At 46.7% G+C, this 27,775-nt stretch overlaps 1 protein-coding gene across 1 annotated transcript in view; it reads left to right on the top strand.

Moving 5' to 3' along the window:
- The first annotated feature begins 2,942 nt into the window (after positions 1 to 2,942).
- Positions 2,943 to 27,775, top strand: part of ARPP21 (cAMP regulated phosphoprotein 21) — a 239,183-nt gene continuing 214,350 nt past the window's right edge. Inside the window, exon 1 of the mRNA XM_064169992.1 lies at positions 2,943 to 2,965. The gene's annotated coding sequence lies outside the window, so the exon portion shown is untranslated. The remainder of the gene's footprint in view (positions 2,966 to 27,775) is intronic.

The following is a 27,775-nucleotide window of genomic DNA, read 5'->3' as shown; positions in this document are numbered from 1 at the left end:
CTGCTCTACAAGATTCACCTTAAACCATATCCCTAAGCACCACATACAAACAACCTTTAAACACATCCAGGGTGGTTGAATCCACCACCTCCCTGGGCAGGTCATTCCAGTGCCCGACCTCTCTCTTCATGAAAAACCTTTCCTAATGTCCAATCTAAACCTCTCCAGCCTTAGCTTGAGGCCATTCCCCCTGGTTCTGTCTCCAGTTACTTGTGAGAAGAGACCAGCAGCAGCCTCTCCTCAATGTCCCACTGCTCTGGGACCCTTCCAGTACAAAAGTTCTTCCTCATGTTGAGGTGGAGCTTCCTGTGCTGTAGTTTATATCCATTGCCCCTTGTCCTGTCAAAAGGCACATCTGAGAAGAGTTTGTCCCCTCCCCTGTTATCATCCATGAAGGGAGTATATAGCTAGGGAAGACACTGCTTCTATCTATCTTCCTCTTGAAGTGAAAATGGGGATATTTACCCAAGTTCAGTTCATAATGTATGCCATTTTGATCTGTTTGTGCATCTCTGGGAGTGGAAAATATTCCTACTTAAAGCATGAAAACACTTTGCAAACTATTGGAGTTGAGACCCCAACTACCCCTACCCAGTTGGTGTGTGAGTTGTTGAGTGAGTGGGGAGAGGGCAAGGACAGAAAATGGTGAAAAACCAAAGCAGGATGCTCTGTATTTCACAGACCTGGATGCAAACAGTGCTATGCCTTTATTCTCACTGAGCCCTGGCTTTAAGGTGTAATTGCTTTCTGTCCTTGGAGGCATTTCGACTTGGTGCATTGCAGACCCAACAGACAGCCGGTCTGTAACTGGCTGTGCTGCCTGTCTTCTGGATGATGCTGGAACTATCCTCCTGCCTCCAGCCACCTGTGCTTGTGTTGCTGGACAGCTTTTCAGGAAGATTCAGTAGGATGAAGCCTTTATCTGAGTCTAAGTCTAGAATATGAACCCATAATGCTGGGCACAGACTTCTAATATAGGAAGGCAGAAGGTGTGTTTACTGTGAGAGGACATGTAGGAGAGTGCAGTCCATAACCTCTGCTCTGTCGTGGAGCTGGAAGCTGGGGAGGCTTTTAATTTCTGGCTCAGCTCAAACCTCGCAGTCCATAGGCAGATGTTTTTGTTCTCTCTTCATTCATCTTTCTTTGAGCAACACTTTATTTTAAATTGATTTTGTTATTAGTGGATCTGCTGAGAGGCAGCACACCTGTTGCATCTATTGAGAGCCTGACTCCTGGCTTTAACAGGAACAAGTGACAATGTTTTAAATTAAGCTGTCCTCCCTGCAACGATCCCTCTTTCCTTTATCTCCCCACCCAGCCATAAATAACCAGGCAACAGAAGGCAGGTAGTGTTATAAATTGTCAGGCTACACAACTGCCTCATGTTCTGCATTCTGTTCTTTTTCCTTGCTGTCATCCATTTTAAACTAAAAGTTCATCCATTTGTGTGTCTGTCATGAGAGGATGTCAAATAAATTGATGCTGTAGCGTTTAAAATAGTGTTAAAGCATACAGATATATACCAATACATTGATAATGTTCACCTACCAAAACCCCTACTGCTACCTGGACAGGGGTGCTTTATTACTGTCCTTTAAAGACCAAGGGAAGTGAAGTACAATATGGGGAAGAGTGATTATCACTCATAGTCTTCATGTAAAAAAAATGAGTGCTGGTTTCATTTACTGTAGTGGCCCATGAGCTGTTAGCCTTCTGTTTCCCTCATGCACTTCTAACAAAGAGCTTGCTATTTACTTCTAAAACACCACTACATCATCTGTCTCAGGTCTTCATGGTGGTTCCACTGAACATCTGCAGGCAGGAATTGTAATGAGATATGGCCTTTTGCTTTCCTAAATGCTCAGCCAGAAATGCAGGGTGCTGTGTCTGCCAGGCAGTGGAGGCAGATGGCAGGGGCAGCATCCTTGGCCAATGCCATCCTGGTTTTGCGTTCATGCTCCTTCTCTGATTTTTCTCTTTGCATTTCAAACTGTCTTGTTCCATTCCACTGCCCCTTGGCTGGTGCTTTGCTCGCTTTCCAGAGGTGCTCTAAAAAGTCTTAACTGTTTTGTGTTGCATTTACTTTCTTAAACTAGGCTTCACTGCCAGGCAATGTACCTGTATTTGGTCTGTGTTGCAGTAATGTTCTCACATTCATCCCTGAATCTTGTTCCCTACAGTGAGGCTGTGAGTTGTGTGCCCTCCCGTGGGCACTGCTCCTCACACTGCTTCGGGCTGCTATATGCACATAAAGGATGTGTATGTAATTGGAACAATGCTAATTAAAAGGATAATCCCAGCTCTTCATCCCAACCCTGAGTTTCATCTTCATTTGTTAGAAAATGCGAGAGTGTGCTTCAGTACAACTCAGTGACTTCTTGAAAGAGAGACAGAACAACATCTAACTCTGTCAGAAAACTTTCCACTCTTCTCCTGTCCTGACTATGATGGGCACCTTTCATTCATGTCTATGTGAATGCCTGATGAATACATGATGTAGACATCATATCTACATGCTGTCTACAGCTACTTGAAGGGAGGCTGTAGCCAGGTGGGGTTGGTCTCTTCTCTCAGGCAAGCAGCAACAGAATAAGGGGACACAGTCTAAAGTTGTGCCAGGGAGGTAGAGGCTGGATGTTATGAGGAAGTTGTTGGTAGAGGGAGTGATTGGCATTGGAATGGGCTGCCCAAGAAGGCGGTGGAGTCACCATGCCTGGAGGTGTTCAAGCAAAGCCTGGCTGAGGCACTTAGTGCCATGATCTGGTTGATTGGCCAGGGCTGGGTGATAGGTTGGACTGGATGAGCTTGAAAGTGTCCACCAACCTGGTTGATTCTATGATTCTAAGTTTCTTTGTCTCAATAAGTGCAAGACAAAAAGATGGTCAGAACCTGTTGTTGACTGTCCACTGTTTCTCTTACAGAGCAAATGCACAGCTTGTTGAGGAAGAGGACTTAAGGGGGACAGGTAAGTAAGGATTTTTGCGGTTGTTCTGTTTTGTTCTGTGGCTTCAAATGTCTAAATCATGCATTAGGAAAGAAAACTGTATCTGTGGTGCCAGTTCCTTTGTAGATTTGTCTGAGTGTTTCCTGTTTGGAATAATCTTCAGGCATTAAGCAGAACCCCACGGACTGTATCCATATCCTGCTTATCAGAGCTGAACTCTCCTCCCCCTGAAATTTAGAAGGGGTTGGTTTGCATAAAAAGCAATGACACAATATGGTCCATGAGCTTGTTTTAAGAAATCAGGCTGGCTTGCCAGATGGGTTTCTACTCTAGAGAGCAGACAATGCAACACTTGTGTCTGATTTTTGGAACTCTAGGGAGGGAGGCTGAAAGTGCTGTCGCCAAAAGTACTGTCGCCGAAAGTAGTCCAGCATGGGTGAGCTTCCCTCCCCTTTTCACTTTCCTGAGAGATCTTGAGAAGTGTGGTTTTGAAAATGAGCATTTTTGCATAGCTATTTTGTTATGCAAACTTGAGCATGAAACCCACAAACCTTCTTCTACATAGTTGAGCCAGGCTTTTACAGTATCTTTTGTGCAGTGCTAATCTCAGAATAGGTCCTGCAGAGCTGTTAAGAACGAAAGCTGTAATGCAGTACTGCTGCTCTGCAAGCTAATCACAGCTGAGATTGTGCAGCAGGAGCCCTCTTCGTGTTTCTCCTTTTCTTGTGATTTCAGTGGTTAAATTGCAGCCTTCAGATGATCCTTTGGCAGAAATAGTCACTGTCAAATCCAGCTTCAGCAGAGGGATGGACAGAAACTCTTTTGTTTTGTGCTGCCAGCTTCCACAAGGATAGAGAACTGTTGAAATAGATGCTCTGATTCCATGTAAGGAATCACTGGCTGTGAGAGATGAATACCAGAATGACAGCAATGATTCCAGGCTGGAGACTAATCAGGAGATTAATAGATGTTTGTCCAGTTGAGTATTAGTCTTGCTAATTAAGTTGACTCACGACAGATCTATATCTAAGGGGTGGAGCAGCCATTTGCTATCCACTATAACAGATCTATAAATAAGCATGTGACAGAATAAGCATCATGAGTTGGGGAAAGGGATTTTTTTTAGCTAGACAAAGGTGCCTTATTCCACCCAAAACTAGAGGCATGCTAATGAGAGGGAGATGACTGCAATACATCAGAGACAGAGATTGGAGTTAGTAATGTCTGTTCTGTTTCTTGCTCTCAAGTAGGAAGCTTTCTAAGAGGGGAACTGAGAGGTAAAATGTGTGTTGGCCCTGTTAAGTGATGCTAAGGGTGGATCTGGTAGCATCATGGAACATGCCTCACACATAATGTGGGGGAGGGAGCTGTGAGTGAAATATAATTATGGCTTGCCTGGCTGGTAATGCTGCCTCGAAGTTGCTCTCTGCTCTGTATCGTGAAGACATTTTCAGTGCAGCTGGAAATGCTGTTGCTAACCAACACATGAATGTGAACACTAAGAACACAAAACCTCTGGCATTTTTAAAGAGAAAATGTAAGGGCTCTTCTTCTGGTCGATGTTTGTACTTGCTAATAGATTCTGACAGGGATAAACTTGTAGGTAGTATCATTTCACAAAGGAGAGGTTAAAAATTCCAAAGGATTACTCCAGACCTGAAGCCAGGATGTTCTCAGGGTTCCAGGCAGTGAGGAGGTCTAGCTCAGCCTGCCTTGCCATCCAAAAATGGACTTGTTCATTTCACTGCAGGCCTTCCTTTTCTGCTGGTCAGGCATGAGGAGGGGAAAAGTGTAAACGTTGGAAGTGGTTCTATTTCAGGCAAATACATCTTCCTTAGAAATGGCTGTGCCAGCCATAGCAGTACAGCTCAGCAAGCACCCTTAACAACCTCCTGGTGCTCTGCTTCGTTTGTGCCAGGCAGCAGCCCAACTCAGGCTCTGGAAATGAAAGTTGCCTGGCTAGGCTGGACCTGTGATGACTGGCAGGTCACCTGCCTCTGCTGCCAGATGACTGAGCTCTGCAGAGGAGCTGCCTTCTCACTACTCTGCTAATCTTCAGTGTCACCTCTCCCCTTATGACTTTGGGAAACTCATTCTGTGTTACTGAAAGGAAACTATTGCAGTATATGGATGTCAAAGGAGCAACCAGAGAAATGTGCTCCTGGTTTTAGTGTCATTTTCAGTTTCACCTTCTTCCGAAAAGGTGCAGAAAAGTCTCAAGCTTCCCCCAAAGCCAGGTGTTTAAGGCCAGGCTGGATGAGGCTGTGGCCATCCTGCTGTAGGGTAGGGTGTCCCTGCCCATGGCAAGGGGTTGGAACTGGCTGCTCCTTGTGGTCCCTTCCAACCCTGACTGATTCTGTGATTCTAAGTTGGCTTTGTTTTTTTTTCTGAGCAACTGACAACTAGGATTGAACTTGGCTTGGAGTATTTTGTAACTGAGTCAAGAACAGCTTCTTTTTGCATGTGTTCCCTTGCACTGAGCAGAGCAACATATGTGTGCAGCACTACAGGCTTGGGGCAGAGTGGCCAGAAAGGAGAGGCTGAGGGACTTGGGGCTTTGTAGTCTGGAGAAGAAAAGACTGAGAGGGGATTTGATAAATGTTTATAAATATCTGAGTGCTGGGGGTCAGGAGAGGGGAGGACAGACTCTGCTCACTGCTCCCTGGGATGGATGGAAGCTGCAGCAGAGAAGGTTCCACCTCAACACAAGGGCAAACTACTATAAGGGTTCCAGAGCACTGGAACAGGCTACCCAGAGAGTCTGTGGGGTCTCCTTCTCTGGAGACTTTCAAGGCCTGTCTGGATGTGTTCCTGTGTGACCTGAGCTAGATTGTATGGTCCTGCTCTGGCAGGGGGGTTGGACTCAATGATCTCTTTGGGTGCCTTCCAACCCCTGACATCCTGTGAGCCTGTGAACAGGACCTGAGAATGTCAGTTGCTAGCTGTCTAAACATGAGCCAGAAGTGGGCTCAGGTGGCAAAGAAGGCCAGCAGCATCGTGGCCTGTATCAGGAGCAGTGTGACCAGTAGCTGTAGAGAAGCAATCACGTCTCTGTACTCAGCACTGGTGAGGCTGCACCTTGAATACTGTGCTCGATTTTGGGCCCCTCACTACAGGATAGGCAATGAGGTGCTGGAGCATGTCTAGAGAAAGGCAGCAAAGATGGTGAAGGGTCTGGAGAACAAGTCTGATGAGAAATAACTGAGGGACCTGGGATTGCTTAGTCTGGAGAAGAAGCAGCTGAGGGAAGACCTTCTTTCTCTCTACAACTGCCTGAAAGGAGGTTGTGGAGAGGTGGGAGTCAGCCTCTTCTCTCAAGCATCAGGTGGTGGAGAGGAAATAGCCTGAAATTATGCCTGGAGAGGTTTAGATTGGATATTAGGGAAAATTTCTTTACTGAATGAGTGATCAGGCATTGCAGTAGGTTGCCCAAGGAGGTGGCGGAGTCACCATCTCTGGAGTTGTTCAAGGAATGTGTGGGCACAGTACTTCTGGACATGGTTTAATGGCCGTGATGGTGTTAGGTTGATGGTTGGACTTGATAATCTTAGAGGTCTTTTCCAACTAAAACAAGCCTATGAAAAGCAAGCAGAACACGGATAAACACACTTGCATAACAGTCATGCAGTCCTGATTTCTACCAGGAGTGGTTTAGAAGTATCTTTTCTTGTTAATCTCTAGTGTTAGTGCCTCATCCCTTAGCTTTTGCTGGAGGTATTGGTCAGGTGTTGAGGCTGACAGCTCACTGAGCTTCTGTGTCACACTTGTGTTTCCTACTCCCTCTGTTCATCTCTGCTGCCTCCCCTTCTCTTCAGCTGGTGCAATTCCTCTTACTGGAATTGCTGGAGCACACTTCCTACTCTAAACAGCCATATGGGATAGCATCACAGTGCCTGCAGTGATCCAAATGGTCCTTCCCAAAACCTCTGCCACCGCACTCTGGCTGCCTGGTTTCTGCACGAGTTGCTTTGTAAGAGGACAAGGAGGCCAGTGCAGAGCAGGTGGCTGGCTGGGAGGGCTTCTAAAGCTGGACCACTTCTGCATCTTTGGTGAGGGCGGATATATGTGCCCCAATCTCTGCTCATTAGGACTTCTTAATTCTCCTTCTTCCTTCAGCTAGGCTCTTGAATCATTCAAGGGCAGTTTTAGGTATGCTAATGCTGAATTTCCATCTGATTTATTGGTTGGTTTGGGGTTTTTTTTCTGTTTGGGAGCAATTTTTTTCCATTTGAGGTGAAAATAAGCTGTACTCAAGCACTGCTCCACATCTCTAAAAATAAAAGTTGGCTTTCTAAGTGCACTGAACACTCCCTCTCTTTCTGTGCCTCTGTCTTCCCCCCCACTTCCCTCACTGCTTGCTGCTTTCTACTGGAGAGACTGGGAGGGGGACAGTCTTGGCAAGCAGCGAGCAGGGATGCTAAGCTGTGCAGCAGCACACACACAGCAATTTGGCACACAGCAGGGGCTGCGGGCAGGAGGCAGTTTGGATTTGTCAGCTCATGGGCACAGCTAGGTTCATGTCAGAAGCCTCACAGCCCCTCGTGGCAGGGTTGCGGTCAGGAAGCTGTGTTGGTCAGAAAAAGCAAAGATATGAGGCCACAGGATCATTTCTCCTCGTGTACAAATTGAGTCTCAATCTGGTGTTACCTCCTCAGAACTCATTCTTTTTCCTGTCCTTTGTGCCCCATACTTTATGTCAGTCTTGATATCTATTTTCTGCTCCTGTATCTTCATTTCCCTGCTTTCACACAGCAGCAGCAGCAGCACTGTTAATTGACATCACTTGCCAGGAAATTTTAGAGACCTTATTGTGGTCAGCACAAACTTCTGCCTGGAAAGTCCTTGCCGAGCCCACAGGGGAGTCCAAAAGGTGAGATATGTATCAGGGAGGTTACTGCTGTAAAGCTGTGCCCAAAAGAGGGCTGAACAAGGAGTTGCCATTACCCCTGACGTAGCACTGCTGATGTGCCAAAAGCTATGTACAAAGGAAAAGTGCTGGGGACTGGGGCATCACTCTTAAAGGAAAGGTTGAGAGACTTGAGCTTGGAGGAGAGAAGAATCATAGAATCAACTAGGTTGGAAGAGACCCCCAACATCATCCAGTCCAACCTATTCAGCCAAGATCATCCAGTCCAGCTCTATCCAGTTAACTAGACCATGGCACTAAGTGCCTCATGCAGGCTTTTCTTGAACACCTTCAAGGATGATGACTCCACCACCTCCCTGGGCAGCCCAAGACTGAGAGGGGATCTTATATATGCTTACAAATACTTATAAAGTGAGTGTCAAGGTGATGGAACCAGACTCTTTTTCAGTGGTGCCCAGTGAAAGGGCAAGGGACAATGGACACAAACTAGAACACAGAAAATTCCACCTAAACATAAGGAAAAATTACTGTGAGGGTGGCAGAGCACTGGAACAGGCTGCCCAGAGAGGTTGCGGAGTTTCCATCTCTAGAGACATTCAAAATCCACCTGGATGTAATTCTGTGTAATCTGCTTTAGGTGAACTTTACTTTAGCAGAGAGTTTGGACTAGATGAACTCCAGAGGTTCCTTCCAGCCCTCACCATTCTGTGAGCCTGCATTGCATTTCTGGTCTAGGATCTGAATATACTCTATTGCATGGTGCAAATTTCCCCTGGTGAGATGCCTTTTACTTTCCTAAACTCCTTTTCTGATATTTTTTCCACTGTGTTTCCTCTTTGCAAGTAAAAACTGTTGGAGCTTTTTACCTCTGTGCTGTTTGGGAGCTGTGCTTTCATCTGCAGGTAAAATATATGAGGTAGTTTTGAACACTGCTTCTCTCCCTTCCATGATTCTGTCAGTTGTTTCAGTTCATGCTATATAAATTTATATGTGAGATATCTCAGTAACAGGTCCATGTCACTGTAGGATTAGGTTCTTCCCTTGACCTCTGCTGCTGCAGGAGAAGTTGAGTCCTAATAAATCATAAAATCATAGAATGGTTTATTTTGGAAGGGACCTTTAAAGGCAGTCTAGTCCAACACCCATCCCCCATTCAGTGAGCAGGGACATCCTCAACTAGATCAGCATGCTCAGAGCCCTGTCCATCCTGACATGCAATATTTCCAGGGATGGGACTTCTGCCACCTCTCTGGAAAGCCTGGGCCAGTGCTTCACCAGCCTCAGCTTCTGTCTAGTCCAAATCTCCTCTGTTTTAGTTTAAAACCGTCTTCCTTTGTCCTTTCACAACAGACCCTGCTAAAAAGACTGTGCCCATCTTTTTTAAAGGCCCCCTTTAGGTACTTTGAGATGCAATAAGGTATGAGCCTTCCCTCCTCCAGACTGAACAACCCAACTCTCTCAGTCTGTCCTCGTAGCAGAGGTGTTCCAGCCCTCTGATGATTTTTGTGCCTCCCTTTCGACTCTCTCAGCCTGTCCTCATAGCAGAGGTGTTCCAGCCCTCTGATGACTTTTGTGGCCCCCTTTGGACTCTCTCAGCCTGTCCTCATAGCAGAGGTGTTCCAGCCCTGTGATGATTTTTGTGGCCTCCTTTGGACCCACTCTAACAGGTCCACGTCTTTCCTGTGCTGAGAACTCCAGAGCAGGACACATCATTGCAGGTGGGGTCACACCAGAGTAGAGGGCAGAATCAGGATACAGAGAGATCCCTGTGCATGTGTTCACAACTACTACCCCCTTTGCAGAGCTGTGCTCTGATACAGTGAGGAGCTGCTGCCCTGACAGGAGGTGCAGCAAAGTCCCAAGGAGTTATTTTAGAAACCATTAAGACAATTTATCACAGGAGGCTTGGCCTGGAACTCATTTTGTGCTAACCTGATGATCAATCCAGCCCTCCCCAGAGTGGCAGAGACAGCATAATTACAGACTTGTGTGGGAATGGAGCTAGGACATGCTGGATATCTGAGTTCAGGACTGGAGGAGTTCAGAGGAGCTGCTGCTCAGCCTTATCTCCTACAGCCCAGCCCTGCACATCACACGCACGCCGTTCTGCACACCCCACGGAGACCTGCACGTGTTGCTGCTTTCCAGATCAACTGATACACTTACACTGAGTCAGAACAAAAACTGGATGGTTATTAGTAACCAAAGATGAGAACAGATTCATGTGCTTCAAGACCTTCAATTTTTTGTTGGGATAATAATAATTAAAGGGTGGCTGACACAGAGTTCAAAAATAAACTTCTAGCCTGGTGGTTCAGGAGTTCTGCCAAGTTAAAAGTCCTGTTGTGGAAATATGTGGATATTCCTTTGTATGTCCAGACTAGCTGGAAACATGGATATTGCTTTGGTCTTATTAGAATGGATCCTATCTATTCTACTCATATAGCAAGTCTGAAATTACAGACATCTCCTACAGGGTGCGTTCTAGTTGTAACATAGTGGACAGGGCCTTTGGTTGGGTTCAGTTCCCTTTAGACTGGGAATCACAGAAACACAGAATGTTAGGAGTTGGAATGGGTCTCCGCAGATTGAGTCCAAACCACCTGCCAAAGCAGGATCACTAAGTCAGGCTATACAGGAATGCCTCCAGATGGGTTCTGAAAGTCTCCAGAGAAGGAGACTCCACAACCTCTCTGGGCAGCCTATAGCCAGGTGCGGTTGGTCTCTTCTGCCCGGCAAGCAGCAACAGAACAAGGGGACACAGTCTCAAGTTGTGCCAGGGCAGGTCCAGGCTGGATGTTAGGAGGAAGTTGTTGTCAGAGAGAGTGATTGGCATTGGAATGGGCTGCCCAGGGAGGTGGTGGAGTCGCCATGCCTGGAGGCATCCAAGCAAAGCCTGGCTGAGGCACTTAGTGCCATGGTCTAGTTGATTGTCTAGGGCTGGATGCTAGGTTGGACTGGATGATCTTGGAGGTCTCTTCCAACCTGGTTGATTCTATGAGTCTATGATTCCAGGGCTCCTTCACCCTCATATGGAAGTGTCTCCATGTGTTGAGGTGGAGCCTCCTGTGTTCTGGCTTGTACTTGTTGTTCCTTGTCCTCTCACTGGGCACCACCAAAAAGAGCCTGGCACCTTCATCTTGACACCCACCCCTCAGATATTTCTGTACATTGATCAGATCCCCTCTCAGCCTTCTCCTGACTAAACAGCCCCAGGGCTCTCAGCCTTTCTTCATAGGAGAAATGTTCAAGTCACCAAATCATCATAGAATCATAGAATACAGAAGAAAAATCAACATATGTGTGAGAGTACTCAATAGCAAGGTAAAATCTTTGGTGGAGATTGCATGCAGGCACATCCAGGTCCAGCACCTGCCTCATGCCAGTGTCTCAGCAGCTTGTTTCATGGTCATGCTTGTGCAATATTGAGTAATTATATCAGCTGTGCTCAGGTTCTTGAATTACAGCTCAATGGTGGCCAAAAGGGAACACACTGTGCCTGCAGGGTTGGTTGGCTCGCTACTAGACCAAAGAGCAGAGGGCTGGAGGCTGAGAGTAAAGGAGAAAATAAGTAGTTTCCCAAGTCTGTGTTTGTATGACTCTCGTGGAGACTGTGGCTTAGCATGTCAGATTCTGCTCTGGTGTGCTTCCCTTCTAGTGTCACATGCTGGCATATTGGCCCACATGTGGTAGAAGCTGCAAGCAGGCAGCTAAAGCCCATCATAGAATCAGTCAGGGTTGGAAGGGACCACAAGGATCAGCCAGTTCCAACCCCCCTGCCATGGCCAGGGCCACCCTACCCTAGAGCAGGCTGCCCACAGCCTCATCCAGCCTGGCCTTAAACACCTGCAGGGATGAGGCCTCAACCCCCTCCCATGGCAACCCATTCCAGGCTCTCACCACTCTCATGCTGAAGAACTTCCTCCTCACCTCCAGTCTGAATCTCCCCACCTCCAGCTTTGCTCCATTCCCCCTAGTCCTTTCACTCCCTGATAAGCTAAAAAGTCTCTCCCCAGCCTTTTTGTAGGCCCCCTTCAGACACTAAAGGGTCACAATAAGGTCAAGCATGCACAGAGCTCTGTGAGACAGTCCCTTACCTGCACTCAAGCATTGCAGATTTGGTCTGCACTTGATAGTGAATTCTTTGTGATGAAAATTCTAAGGACACACATATCCTGAGGTGGATATTGCAAGCCATGCCTCAGCCCCAAACACCCTTTCCTAAACTGATGGTTGGTGCTTTCCTATTTTAAGGAAGGCTGTGGTTTTCTTCCTCAGCAAGCTTAACCCCTTTGACAGAAACCACAGCAAAGAAAGAGCTGCACACTGTCACTTAACAGATCGTGTCACACTAGGAGAAGACAGAGTTCCCACGTTCCAGTTTGGTACATGTCACAAAGGTTGAAAGAACTGGATCTAAATACATATTCCTTAAGAACAGGGTTCCTTTCTCTTGTGGGCTGGGTTATGTAGCTTGTATCACCTGACATCTTTCCTCTGCCAGGCTGTAAAACACAAAGAGGACTTTTCCAAATCTCCCTGCAATGCTATTTGAAACATTCAGATGTTAAGTACTTGTTTTAAAGGTTTAGTCTAAAGATAAATGTTTTGGCTGAAGTGAAACACTGTGATTTTTTGGGTTTTAAAATTAATTACTCAAATGGTTATTCAGAGAATGAGTAGAGAATGTTTGGCCATTGCAGTCTGGTGATCCTACCTTGATTTGGTCAGGTAAACAAACAGCACATCTATCAGGGAAGGAGAGAACCTGCCCAGGCATTGGCCTCATCTGTATATTACTACCAAAAGAGACTTGGCTGTGAAAATGAATCAGTTTTCTTTTCCTCGGGGAGCAAAAAGGTTACTCAGAGGATGCAGGTGGAATGCAGGGATTCAGCTGTGGCACATTTCCCCTCTAGTTCAGCTGTCCAGGGAGCCTCCCATGTTTTGCACAAGTGGAAACATCCAGTTTTGGTTTGTCTTTCTCAGGCTGCTGCAGTTTTCTTCTTCAGAAGCCAGGGTCTCTTCTGCGTTCCCTTCTGGAGTTTGTCCCTTTAATTCTCCTACACTTTCACAAATGCTTCTGGTGTATTTTTAAATTTTAGCTTATAACCACTTCTTTTTTTTTTCCTAAGTGGCACCATCTGGTCCCTGACACGGTTTAAAATAACAATCCAGCCAGCACGAAGCCAGCAGCAAGACTTTACACTTTTCACAACCCAGTATGAGAGTTTCCTCACCTGTATATCTCCACAAACACTGCCACCGTCACATCCTCTTCCCTCCAGATAGTTCCTGCAGAAAACAGGGCCTTGCAGCTCCTGCTTTTCCATCCCTTTCATCTTGAACACAGTCCTTTTATGGAGACAAAATGGATGCATCAGAGAAGCTTACAGCTAGGACTGCAGAAGACCTGCTGTAAACTGCTCTGTTGGAGAATTTGGAGTAGGAGCTGACGTTTGTATTCAAGCTGCCCTCTGGTGCTTATTGCTGCTGCAGTGCAAGTGTCCCTAGGTGCAGTATCCAGGGAGCAGAGCAAAGCAAAATCTGTACAAAATTCCTTCCAAAAACCCAACAAACCCAAACCCAAGGTGGCCAAGGTCTGTGGGTGTTTTAAGTAGAGAGTTAACACGTTGTGCCATCATTACAGGTTATGCTAGGCAGGGAGGTTTGCTCAGTAGTGTTTTTTAATGAGGTACTTAAAGCACTAGCTTCGTGTACTTTCTTGCTGCGTGCCACACCACTGTCTTGCCGTGGTGCTTCCCCAGGAGCCACAAATCTAAGCGTGCCACTAAGCAGTGGGATTGTGAGGCTGTCAACTTCAGCATGACTCAGGCACAGCCTGGCCTTTCTCTTCTGGCTGGGGTTGTTGGTGCCGAGACAGCAGAGACAGCAAATACAAATAGATCCTCTCCTATTTGTGCCCAGCAATTGTGGAAGGACCAAACCCACTGCTGAGGAGAAGAGCAGGCTAATGTGATGCGTGGGAGAGGACTGCACGTGGCTCTGGGACTTGTGTGCAGGTTATCCATCCAGTGGGATATGCAGGCTTGGGGTTGTTTTGTTTTCCCTTTAGTGACAGGTTGAGTTAAAACAGTCTGATGGGTAGCCAATCTCTTTTTGGTGGTCAGCAGCAATAAGACAGGGGGCAATGGCTGCAGGCTGGAACAGGGAGGGTTTTACCTCAACATGAGGCAAAACTTCTTTGCTGTGGGAGTGACAGAGTGTTGGAGCAGGCTGCCCGGGGAGGTTGTGGAGTCTCCTTCTCTTTCTAAATCTGCCTGGATGTGTTCCTGTTAACTACTGTGGGGGATCCTGCCTTGGCAGGGAGGTTGGACTGGATGACCTCTGGAGGTCCTTTCCAAAGTCTGGGGTTCTGTTGTGTGATCTAGCTGTATTAAATAGAGTTGGTTGACTCTTTCCCTACGAGCTGCGCTGAGCACGGGTCATGCTGCCAGCCCTGCAGTGCTCCCCCGGCGCGGGTGGTTAATAATAGCTGCGCAGCTGATTGTCCCCCTTGGTGCCCGGTGACAGGTGCGGCACGGCCGCCACGCTGGAATCGCGCCCGGGCCAATGCCGCCACTGGCGCTGGCATACCCATTATACCGGGATGGGCCACGGCCCCCCCAGGCTGGCCCCAGCTGCCTGTGGGATGTGCGGTGGTGGGCGCCCAGGGAGGCTGCTGTGGGGAGAAGCACAGCCTGACATCTCCAGAGCAGAAAACTGGGAGCCTTCTGGATGGGACAACTCCTGCTCTGTGGACAGGGTAAGAAGGAGGTCTCAGCAAAGCCCTGGGCTGATGTTCTCTGGCACTGCTTTTAGAGGAGGGAAACATGCACAGGAAAAGCTGCTAAATATCGAGTATCAGCGCTGTGAAATTAGCAGATATGGGTTGTGTTTGCTCAGCCGCTGGCTCTGGCTTCTTTGCAGCGCAGCACTTTGAGTCTGCATTAATTTTAATTGACGTTCTCTAATTTTAGAATGCTCCTGTGCAGAGTTACTTTCAATTCCAGTGATGATTGCATGGCCATGACGTGTTTTAATGATAAACATGGGAGAGAGAGAGAAAAAGGAATCAAATGTGCTGACTGCTCTAGAAGTAGCTGATCTGTCTGCTCAGGGGAAATATTTTAAGGTATCCCATCTACTTTCCTCCTTTCCCACCCCCCCCTTTCTTTCTCTCCCCCCCACCTCCCTCCTTAACAATAATAGCTTCTTTTGGTAAGAAAAACAAAATGTCTAGGTGATGCTTACATGGCATAAAGGCTGCAGAGAGGAAGGAGGAGCTGAAAAGCTTCACAGCATTCTTTCTGTTCTCTTTATGTGACCTCTCTCCACCGACTGTGTGAGGAGAGACAGAGGCAGGGCCAATGTGATGGTGGTTGTGGACAGGTGAGGCAGGTTTGCTTAGGGAGTTGAGCAGTGTGCTGCTGCTAAGCTAAAGAAAAAGGCAACAATAATAATAATAATAATAACAATAGCAACAACATAAATATGATAATATATTTTTATATACAATTAATTATACTATTAAACATTTATATATTACTTATATTTTGTAATATTAATATAATGATAACAATATAATAATAATTGTTGTTGTTGTTATTATTATTAAAGAGACCAACACCAAAAATTCAGCAGTTTCTCTCCTGAATTGTTCTGCTACCAACAGCTGAAGTTTGGCACCAGCCAGCCCCTGGAGAGTTAGATTGATGCAAAAGACACTGAAATCAGTGGGAGTCCCTCCCTTGACTGTGTCAGGCTTTCAGTCAGCACCATTCTCACTATTTCCACCTACAGGCAGGAGGAAAACAATTTTTGGGCAGTTATGGAATAAGTAAGCAGTATCTGGGCCATATATTTGCAATAAGGATGGGAAAGATCCAACTTCTCAAGTGTCAGGTGTCTCTAGGTGCAGTCTCAGGTGTAAGTTTCTTCCAGGAGGGGTCTTTGATTGAGGCCATTAAACTGTGAGCATGGTTTTAATAAGAAAGACAATATCTTTTCTCAGTGCTACATGTGACAATTCCACACAGGGTTGTCCCCCAGCGTGCACAGAAGGCTCTTTGATGCAGGAACCATAGCATCCTAGAGGGTTGCATGATCCCTCCCAGGCTGGTACCACTGACTGAGGACACTGTGGTATTGTAACACTATTACTGTTTTGATGCTCATGACCTCTCCAGAGCCAGCACTGTGCTGGAGCCCTGACTTGGTTGGCTGGTTGTGAGGACACTATGTAAACTATGGTAATCCTCTCATATCTGCTAGTGCCCTGACTCATACTCTGGCCAAACCTTTCACCAGCTCCCTCTCTGCTTCCCACCACTCACCCACCTTGGTTCTATTCCTATTACTTTGCTATGTGAAGCAGAATTGCTGCACCTCAAACCAAATGCTTGACCAGGAGCTCCCATGCAAGGATGGGCCAGCACCGAGAGCTGGTGTTTTGCTGGGGGGGATGTGCCAAGGCACAGGGATAGCACATGGCAATCAACCTTCAGAAGTTGCTTCTTTGCCACTTTGAAAATGCCTCTAAGCAGCTCACAGAGCAACTATTTGCAAATTTGATGCTAGTTGTTAAGTGCCAAGCTGAAAGTCCCACTAAACTCAGCAGCTAAGGGTCCCTCAGGAGAAGCGCAGCAGCTCGCGTCCCCGGAGAGCCAGATCTGCCGCCTTGCAAAGGATCCTGTGTCCAGGTAGGAAAGTCTAAATGGGCATGTGAATCTGCAGTGGTGCTGGTGACAGGACAGCATGTTCACGGGAAAAAACCCAAAGTTTTATTAACTTCTTTTAAGCATTATGAGAAAATGCTTTGAGTTACAGAGAATTAGATGCTTCTCCCACTTGGTACACAAACCCCTGACCGCAGGTACAAGATAAAGGGCATATCCAAAATCAGTTTTACACATGCCCTTTCATAGCCAAGAAGCTCCTGCAGTCATTGCTGCATCTACCCAATTTTTATCATTATTATTTTCAATAATATTTTTATAATAATGTTTGTTATAATAATTTGGATCAGGAGCAGTGTGGCCAGCAGGACAAGGGAGGTTATTCTTCCCTTGTACTCAGCACTGCTCAGGCCACCTCTTGAGTGCTGTGTCCAGTTTTGGGCTCCTCAGTTCAAGAGAGATGTTGAGATACTGGAAAGTGTCCAGAGAAAGGTGATGAAGCTGGAGAGGGGCCTGGAGCACAGCCCTGTGAGCCTGAGGTGTGCAGCCTGCAGAAGAGGAGGCTCAGGGCAGAGCTCATTGCTGTCTACAACTACCTGAAAGGAGGCTGTAGCCAACTGGGAGTTGGTCTCTTCTGCCAGGCAACCAGCAACAAAACAAAGGAACACAGTCTGAAGTTGTGCTGGGGAGGTCTAGTCTGGATGTTAGGAGGAAGTTCTTCCCAGAGAGAGTGATTGGCATTGGAATGGGCTGCCCAGGGAGGTGGTGGAGTCACTATCCCTGCAGGTGTTGAAGCAAAGCCTCGCTGAGACACTTAGTGCCATGGTCCAGTTGATTATCTAGGGCTGGGTGCTGGGTTGGACTGGATGGTGTTGGAGGTCTCTTCCAAACTGGTTGGTTCTATGATTAATATAAAATTGTGTAGCACTCTCATGGGAAACTGATATGGTAGGTTTTGGGATTCCTGTGTTACATTATGTAGCACACCACACTCCTAGCTTGCATTGCCATCATTTGAGTGATTTTTTGGCCATTTGACACTGCAGTATTATGAGGTAATTCAGTGACATTCCTAAGCAGCATGGAATCCCTACTGTTACTGTAAACACATTACCTGGCCAGAGTTATTTTAATCTGGTGCTAAGGAAACAGAAGAATATGCTGTAATGGGTGTGGAATTAAGGCAATTCCTTTTGCTTCTTCAGCTATTACAAGTATCTGCCTTTTCCTGTGCCCTAGCAGTGTATATATGTATACACCTCTGAGAATATCATTTCCCTCATGTACAAAAGCGTGGGCTAGCTGCTCCTAAAATCAGCCCTCCCAGACTGCCGCAGCTGGTGGTAATCAAGAATGCAGGCAAGGTATCTCTTGGTCTTATCTTGACAGTCCTGCTCTTCTGTGAACTTGTAAAGGAATGCTCCTTTACCTTTCTGAACTGAAAATCTAGTGATGGCCTGTTCCCACCTCACAAGGCTAAAGAGAAAGAGCAAGGGAGGAAGGCTGTTTGCAGAGAAGGTTGTCACTTGCTCCCCAGAGTGAAAGCAATTTCCAGACAAGTTTGTTTACAGCTACAGTAATTCTTTACAACAAATTCTCTACAAACTCTTACCTTCTCAAAACCAAAAGAGCTAAGGAAAATGACTGAAAATGCAGGGGAGAAGATAAATGCATGAAGGATCTTACCAGAGGCTGTAATGGTACTTAAAGTGGACTCCTTTGGGGAGATCTGAGGGAGGCATACCCATTTGGAGCTGAGTCTGTTGCTGTCCAGGTGTTTCCTGTAGTGCCAAGGTCTAGTTGATTGGATAGGGCTGGGTGATAGGTTGGACTGGATGAGCTTGGAGGTGTCTTCTAACCTGCTTGATTCTATGATCCTGTGGTGTTAGGAAGAGATTCTTCACCACGAGGGTGGTGAAACCCTGGAATAGGTTGCCCAGGGAGGTGATTCAGGTGATTAAGGCCCATCCCTGGAGGTGTTTAAGGCCAGGCTGGATAAGGCTCTAGACAGCCTGATATAGTGTGAGGTGTCCCTGCCCATGGCAGAGGGGTTGGAACTGGCTGATCCTTGTGGTCCCTTCCAACCTTGACTGATTCTGTGTTTCTGTGATTCTATCTAATGCTGACTTTGCTCCTTTACTTTCCTGGCAAGTTCAGCTCTCTCTCCCTCATGGCTACATGAGCAGCTGCACCTTTGCTTAGACTCCCAGCACTTCCCTGCAGCGCTTAAGAAAGGTTAGGTAAAAATGTATGTATGCTTATCTGCAGGCTAAGGGTACAAGCAGGTGTGTGTGGAGCAGAGGGCAGGAAGCCAGCACAACTCCTCACAGGGAAGGAAACCTCCATCCATTTGTTCTTATGGGAAGAAGGAGGTATGAGGTTCTCACAAAACAGGCAGATTGACATCTCCTGCATTAAGAGGGTGTGGGTAGGGAAGGCTCATAAAATAGGTGCCCCATTGAACCCTTAGCAACACGTTGGCAGCTCCAGGCAGGTCAAGTGGTAATGGAAGAGTGATGAAATGGAAAACAGCAATGGCCCGTGGTCTCCATGCAGTGCAAAGGCCCAGAGAGGGAATAGGGTAGGTGACTACTGGTGATAGATGATGTTAAGACCTCAGAGAGAAATGGTATAATAAATGATTGGTCTGACACAGTAGGAAATGTTTGTGAAGAAGTGACAGGTAATAAATAAGATTGTGTTGCTATAGATCCTCCAGGCAGGGCTGCAGCAAAAATACTTTCCGATTTTCTTTTTCTTGAGGGGAAAAAGGCAGGGAGGCAGAGGCTCATACTTGTAATAGCCAGGCATGAGTAAACTCTGTTAGCTGCATGCAGGCAGTGTAATCTAAGGCTCATCCAAATCCAAGTCGAGCCCTGCTGCAGCTGTAGCTTCTCAGTTGTCACAGTTAAGGTTACAAAACAACCTTCCCATGTGGCTTGTCTAATGTCACTGTCTGGAGCTGAGGCCCCAGTGCTGTATCAGTGGTTAGAACACTGTCTTTTCTTGTACTTCTTATCAGGGCTGCCACCAAGATGGGGACAATCAGACAGTTTGCCCCAGGCATTGACTCATTATATGTGATACATGGCAATGCGTGGACGGTCACAGACTCAGCTTCTGCCCTGGACTTTCCAGCTATTTCTGTTTAGCATTTCCTAGAGCTTGTTGCTTGGGGTTGGTTTTAGTTGTTTTGTGTTTTTTTTCCTTCAGATTTCTCTATGAATTTTCCTCTCTTGCTTATTTCAGTTTGCATACATTCGAACACCAGAATGCAGACCTCTGCTGCCACAATGGTCAATTGTAAGCCCTGCTAGTTTTTCTCTGGGTGGATAAATATGACCTGGATGCAACGTTGAACTATGGTCAGTAGCACTCCCTGCTAGTTTTTCTCTGGGTAGATAAATATGACCTGGATGCAACATTGCACTATGGTCAGTAGCACTCCCTGCTAGTTTTTCTCTGAGTAGATAAATATGACCTGGGTGCAATGTTACCAAATTGATAAAGATGTCGGTAAAGAAATGTATGACTTGATTTAGCTGTTTGGATGGAACTGTTCGAGAAACAGTTTAGCATCTCTTGGGTTTTTTTGGGTTTTTTTTGGAAAACAAAAGAGTGGGTAGAAGCCCTATGAGGAGAGGCTGAGGGAGCTGGGGGTGTGCAGCCTGCAGAAGAGGAGGCTCAGGGCAGACCTCATTGCTGTCTGCAACTACCTGAAGGGAGGCTGTAGTCAGGTGGGGTTGGGCTCTGCTGCCAAGCAACCAGTAATAGAACAAGGGGACACAGTCTCAAGTTGTGCCGGGAGAGGTCTAGGCTGGATGTTAGGAGGAAGTTTTTGGCAGAGAGAGTGATTGGCATTGGAATGGGCTGCCCAGGGAGGTGGTGGAGTCACCATCCCTGGAGGTGTTGAAGCAAAGCCTGGCTGAGGCACTTAGTGCCATGGTCTGGTTGACTGGCTAGGGCTGGGTGCCAGGTTGGACTGGATGGTCTTGGAGGTCTCTTCCAACCTGGTTGATTCTATGTATACACTAACTGCATTTATCATTTTGGGTTAGCTTCAGCAGTCTTATCCATAGCCCCCTGAAACCAGTGAAACCATGTCCTCTCCTTTTGATTTTTCTTTATGAACACCTCAGGACTGCATAAGGAATTTCATATTGATTTTATTTTTATTATTATTTTTTTTCCCCAGCATGTGCCTGAGGGTTAGTGAGCAGCCAGGGAATGAGAGCAGTAAAATTATCTACTTAGCCTCAACATTTGAGGTCTTGTACAATGCATTTTAGAACGCTTTCTGTGTTGTTTGGGGGTTTTTGTTGTTGTTGGATTGGTTGTGTTGTTTTGTTTTGTTTTCCTGGTAGTTTTTTACCCCCTTGAGAATCCCACTCCGTGTAATAATAGCTCTCCTGCAGTCCATGTTTAAAGGACAGTTATCCTGCTGGAAAAAACATCCCTTCTCCAAAATTTCCTCTAACACAATTAAGCTCTAGTTTTCAAAGCTTACAGTGCTAGAATGGAGCTTTTGTGTGCATCTGGTGATTAGGATGGGTGGTGTCAGTGAATAAGGGAGGGGACAGAACTGTTGGTGTCCCCTCCCAGACAGGGTGCTGGTGTCTACACTGGTACTGAGAATGTCCAGGAGATTTGGTCTTTATAAACTGGGATAGAACTGGAGTTTGCAAAATGAGACAATTGAGATTGTTTAGCCAGGAAAAGAGGAGGTTGAGGGGAGACCTTACTGCTCATGCCCAATCCCTGAGAGGAAGCTGGGTAAAAGGTCAGTCTCTCCTTCCAACTAACAAGCAATAGGACAAAAGCAAATGGCCACAAGCTGAGCCAGGGGAGGGTTGGATGGGATATTAGGAAAAAATTCTTCACTGAAGGAGTTACCAAATCCTCTAACAGGCTGCCCAGGAAAGTGATGGAGTCACTATCCCTGGAGTGGTTTAAAGGAGGTGAAGATGTGTTACTGGGTGACATGGTTTAGTGATGACTCAGCAGTGCTGGGTTAAGGTTTGGACTCGATGATCTACAAGGTCTCTTCCAAACAGTTCAAGCCTGTGCTGCTCTGATCCTTAAATCAGCATTGATGTTAAAAGGCATTTGGTGTGTGTGTGTGTCTGTATGTGTGTCCATACATTTGTCATTCTAGAAGCTTTGTCATTTCAGTGTTGCCTTGTGGACCTGACTGCATATCTCTTGTTTTCTCATCCCTGGTAAGTGTAGCCAGGTGGGGTTGGGCTCTTCTCCCAGGCAACCAGCAACAGAACAAGGGACACAGTGTCAAGTTGTGCCAGGGGAGGCCTAGGCTGGATGTTAGGAGGTAGTTACAGGCAACAAGACCATGGCACTAAGTGCCATGTCCAGGCTTTTCTTGAACACAACTCCACCACCTCCCTGGGCAGCCCGTTCCAATGCCAATCACTCTCTCTGCCAACAACTTCCTCCTTCCTAACATCCAGACTAGACCTCCCCTGGCACAACTTGAGACTGTGTCCTCTTGTTCTGTTGCTGCTTGCCTGACAGAAGAGCCCAGTCCCACCTGGCTACAGCCTCCCTTCAGGCAGTTGCAGACAACAATGAGCTCTGCCCTGAGCCTCCTCTTCTGCAGGCTGCACACCCCCAGCTCCCTCAGCCTCTCCTCACAGGGCTGTGCTCCAGGCCCCTCACCAGCTTTGGCGCCCTCCTGTGGACACCTTCCAGCACCTCAACATCTTTCTTGAATGGAGGAGCCCAGGACTGGACACAGCACTCAAGGTGTGGCCTGAGCAGTGCTGAGCACAGGGGCAGAAGAACCTCCCTTGTCCTGCTGGCCACACTGTTCCTGGTCCAGGCCAGGATACCATTAGCACCCATGTGTCTGAGGGTTGGACTTCAGCCCTACTGCTCTCCTTTTGCTGACAGTGCAGTAATGAGATGAAACAAGACCATGCCGTTCCTGTGGCTGTGTGGATGTCACTAATGCCAACGAATAAGTAAAGTTTATTTGCCATGCCAAGGTGATACTTGCATATTATCACAAATCTTATGCACTTACACAAGAAAATCTCTACTGATTCTCCTTTCACTTTGGAAAAAAAACTCTTGAGGTGGAATAACAATCAGTGTTAGAGCCTAGAGCATGGCACTGGTTATTTGTGATGGTGGTGCCTAGAGCAGGGCACTGGTTATTTGTGATGGTGGTGCCTAGAGCAGGGCACTGGTTATTTGTGATGGTGATGCCTAGAGCATGGCACTGGTTATTTGTGATGGTGGTGCCTAGAGCAGGGCACTGGTTATTTGTGATGGTGATGCCTAGAGCAGGGTGCTGGTTATTTGTGATGGTGATGCCTAGAGCAGGGTGCTGGTTATTTGCAATGATGGTGCCTAGATCAGGGCACTGGTTATTTGTGATGGTGGTGCTAGGGCATAGCACTGGTTACTTATGATGGTGGTGCTTGCAGGAGAAAATGCCAGAAGTTTCAGGCTCCATCTTGCTGGGATGAGTGAAGAGACATGAAGAGCACTGTTGGCTTCAGCATGGCCCAGATAATGCAGTTATAGTCTCAGTGTCCTTTGGTAAGACAAGCTGCCAGAAGGTGCAAAGCGTAGGTGAGATGATGTTTAGAGGAGGCTGTAACTGAGTAAACTTACACTATAAGTCTATAAGGAAAGCTGCTCAGGCTCCCTCTGTGGAGGTTTGAGCTGTGTTTGGTTACAGGACAGAGAAGGTTTTGGTGAGGACCCTCCTTCTCTCCTAATCTGAAAAACAAGTAAGAGACTTAAGAAACTGCAGCATTTCAACCATGTGCCATTAAAGCTTGAGCTGAAATCTCGAGATCATAAGGCACACTTGGATTGTTAATGCTTCTGTGACTATTCTCACTTCTGTAGCAAGATTTCTATCAGGGTCCATATGCTGGATAATGTGAGGAAGGGATTAGTTTGCCTCTTTTACTGGATGGGGAAGCAAGGGAGGATTCCTGCTTCTCTGGGCAGGCTGGTCACTGAGGAAGCCTGCATAGAGCCTTCGTTTGACTGCTCTCTGTAAAACCTTCTTCTGCACTGCAAGGAGACTTTAGTGAACATCACAGCAGAGATGAGGACATTTTTGGGTGACAAATTAAGGGGCAAAATCTTCCAGCTAGAGCTTTCATAACCAAATACTAGCTAGAGTAGACATCCTCATGTCTGGCCCCTGGCAAGGGAGATAAATCAGTCTTAAATGAGAAATTGTATTGACAAATACCTCAGCCTGTGAGATGTGAAAGATCTGGTGCTTTTCACTGAGTGAAAAGTGATCTGTGCCACAGCAGGCAGAGAAATTCACCACACAGAGAAAAAGTAGCAATCAGAAAATGCCTTGTGACAAATGGAGCACAGAGCTGACGATCCCATAGGTGTCCTGGGTGTTCCCTCCATTTCAGTAACTAAGGTAAGAGGCATCTCTGCAATGCTTAGATTTGGAGCCATAGGCTCCATAGTTCATCCCGACTTTTCTGTCTCTTGCATAGAGTGAGGAGGTGGGAGACTACATGTTCATTTAGCTTGGGATCCTGGGAAACAGCAGGGGCTCTGGGAAAGAAGTACCAAAGCTTCTCCTCCCTTCTAGAGCTCCTCACCTTCAGGCATGGAAAGGCTTAGGATGGGCTATGCATCCCAGATATCCTCTTTGTTATATAGATCCCTCATGAATTTGTCTAGTCTCCTTTTAGGCTTATTTGATACTCTTTTGGCCTCTGCTGCATCCTGTGGCAGTGAGTCACAACTTAATTACACCTTGTGCAAATAGGTTCAGTGCCGCACTGGAACCGGCAATTAGTACTTGCAGCGGTGATGCAAAGAGACATTTTCCTTGTGAAATGTACTTTTCATCAGCACTACCCCATGAGGGGAGCTGCCTGTTGGAGCTCACAGGAGATAACTGTTTTCTAGTGGGGAAGGGGCTGGTGCCAGCCATCGTGTCGCTGATGAGCAAGAGGAGATAGTTAGGTCCTGTCAGCATGGTGCCGTACGCCACGCGCTACCTGGCACTGGAACCATTAAAAACCCCAAGTTGCTTACTGAACCCCAACTGTTTATTTGGTTCACTGTGGCCATGGAAACCCCTGACCTATTTACACCTTGAGCAGAGCCAGTGGTTGGTGGTGGAAGTGAGGTGGGCAAAGGAGAAACGCTTTGAGTTTGGATTTTGGAGACTATTAATTAAGACGATGCTTGCGAATGAGTTAGGAGGGAGAGTCAGAGGAGCACAGCCAGGAGTTCCTGCATGAGTGCAGCTGCAGCATCAGCTGCTACTTGAGCAAAAATGATTTGCCCAGAATCTGTGTTTTGGATACAGAAAAGACCATTTAAAATAGTCATAGAATCAATCAGGTTGGAAGACACCTCCAAGATCACCCAGTCCAACCTAGCACCCAGCCCTGGTCAATCAACCAGACCATGGCACTAAGTGCCTCAGCCAGGCTTTGCTTCAACACCTCCAGGGATGGTGACTCCACCACCTCCCTGGGCAGCCCATTCCAATGCCAATCACTCTCTCTGCCAACAACTTCCTCCTAACATCCAGCCTAGACCTCCCCCAGCATAACTTGAGACTGTGTCCCCTTGTTCTGTTGCTGCTTGCCTGGCAGAAGAGACCACCCCACCTGGCTCCAGCATCCCTTCAGGTAGTTGTAGGCAGCACAGATTTACCTCCTTTCCCACCATTTCCAAAGTTTTGTCTCTGTCTTTCTCAGATCTTACAGGAATACATTCTCCTGTCACTTTGACAACAAACCCCTTCATGCCCTCTCTGCAGTGTTCATCCCTGGCAAGGTTCCTCTGTAGGGGGGGAATCAGGTTGCTCCTTGCCCATCTCCCAGTTCAGCCAGGAAGATAGGAAAGAGCAACACAAAGTCCTTTGGCCGCACCAAACGGTGCAGGAGATTTTGCTGAATTGCAGCTGAGACTTTGACTCCTGCTGCAGATTTCTGTGGCAGGATCATGCCATCTAAGTTAGCAGAGCATAGGCACAGCAGATGTCAGGCTGAGCTTCCAAATTCTGTTCTTCTGAGGGTATGTATTAGTAAAAACAGGCAAATTAGGTTTTAGAATAGCAGTTACCTGAAATGGAGCCCTAGCTAAGTGGAGAGGTCTGCCAGAGAGGGGATGTATTAAACTCCAGGTGTAAAGAAGACCTCTGCAGATACAAGATAATCATGATGCATAATAAGGACGAAAGCAACTCCAAGACTTGAAAGATCTTTTGGGAAATCATGAGGAAGAAAGGACGTTAGCATTTGATATTAGTGAGAGAGAGTCTCTAATATCCCCGAAGCATCTGATTAATCAGCAGAGCATCAGACCTTAGGAATGCAAATCTGGGAACTCTTTCAGATGAAAGCTCCCCCTCTGCACCTCTGCCTGCTTTTTAACTTTTGGGGTTTTTTCTTTAATGTCTCTTTTTTTTAAATGCACATTTCAAACCCATTCATGTTCTGGCAGGTAGCAGTTGTTTTATTCTGAAAGTAAGGGTTGACCAAGGAACAAACTGTGCAAATTCTGTTCTCAAACACCAAAACTGGAAAGAAAATACCATCTGTCTGCTCTTCAGCCTACCCTCCCTCGGCCCAGTAATGCCTGCTCTTGGAAAAACAGTCGTGAAGCTACTAACATAACACAGAGAATGCCCCAGATCACGAGTGTTTGTGTGTGTGTGTGTGTGTTGGACACCACTGTTTCTCCTCCTCCTCAGGGCTGAGTAGAAGACCTGATCTCACCTGCATGCAAAAGACTCTGCCCTGTGTGGGCTTGGTGGGACTCCTCTTCCATGACAAAGGTGGCATTCCTGAGAGCTTTCTCCTCACCTTGTGACAGCAGTCAAACTGATAGAGCTTTGACAGCAGCTGTGACTCATTTCATGAAGAAATCCACTTGAGTGCTCATTATCACCTCAGCATCATTTACATCTTTCCCAGTCAGGGTGAATATTTTGTCGTGCCAGGGCACAGGCTGTTTCCTTTGCCCTGGGAAGCCCGTGCAAAGAGATTTTCTATCTGGAAGCTCCTGGCAGGAGCTTTGCAGCTTGCCTGTCTTTTGTTTCTGACTTCTTTTTTCCTCCTTGTCCTTAATGGCTGTCTGGCTTTTGGAGGCTAGTTACACAACGCTGTTTCTTTTCCTCCTCCTCCAGCATCGCTGAGGAAATTTCAAGGCTGCGGAGGAGGAGGAGCAGAGATGGATGCACTGAGCCACCTTTGCCCATCCACTTGTGACGGGGGTATAATAGATACAGTTGATTTGAGACTGCCAAGAGTTTGCTGCCAAATTGAATTTTTCATAAACTGATTATTGCAAAGTGCTCTTGGCAGAGGAAAGTTTAACACCTTTCTAACAAGCTCAGCTCAGCATAGCTCTTAAGAGGGATATTGCAATAATAATTCCCTTCTGGATCTTTAGCCAGGATTTTGGATTTGCCTAGAACCTGTTTCCACCCCCATCCCCTCACCCATGAGTAAACCCACTTAAGGAGTTTTTTGTAGCTATTATTGGTGCAGGCATAGGAAGACAACTTCTCTGCTAGTGTAAAGCAGCCTATCTCCAGTGACTCCAATGTCCTGACTTCAGTGCTGGGGGAGTGATCCTATGATTCAGACACAGTAGATAAATTTGATGGTAATCTACTCTCAATAACTTAATATTAGTATTTTCCTCTAAAGAGAGCTATGTAGCCAGGGAAAGGGACTGGATGAACTACTCGATTCATCTGACTGTCTGCCTTGTGTTTTCTGCCTGCACAATACTCATCCAAAAAGTGTTTAGTCTATGAGATGATCATTCCTTATTTTCTACCATTGAGTTAGAAATTAGGGGGGTAAATTTGGTTCCTGGAGACCCAGTGTTTTCCTTGTTGTCTGGTGATTGTCACCCTTCAAGCAGAGACAGACCACTTCTGCAGAAACAGCTCAACGTCTTACCTACAGATTTTTGCTCCTTCAGAATCCCCAGAACACACTTTAGTTGCATGAGCATCCAGGAAAGGAAAACCAGAGAAGCATTTGCATTTGGAGCAAAGCTGATATTTACAATTAGTCCAGGTCATGTTTAGAGCTCAGAAAGTACACCCCAAGAGTATTATTTTGGACAAAACACATCCTTTTATTTAGGTCCTGGAGGCTGTACCCATTCAGAAACTGTGGAGGATGTGGTTCACGGTGGTGCCTTGATGTGACCTCCAGTCAGGGATAGTGCCAGAGGTGGGCAGAGATTCCATGATGTGAACACATCTGCTTGGCAAACCTGGCAGAGCAGATGCCAGGTGTAAGC

The sequence above is a fragment of the Pogoniulus pusillus genome, chromosome 32 (assembly GCF_015220805.1).
Source record: "Pogoniulus pusillus isolate bPogPus1 chromosome 32, bPogPus1.pri, whole genome shotgun sequence".
NCBI classification, from domain to species: domain Eukaryota; kingdom Metazoa; phylum Chordata; class Aves; order Piciformes; family Lybiidae; genus Pogoniulus; species Pogoniulus pusillus.
Note: the sequence above shows the minus strand (reverse complement) of the source record. Positions and strands in the feature narration are given on the sequence as shown.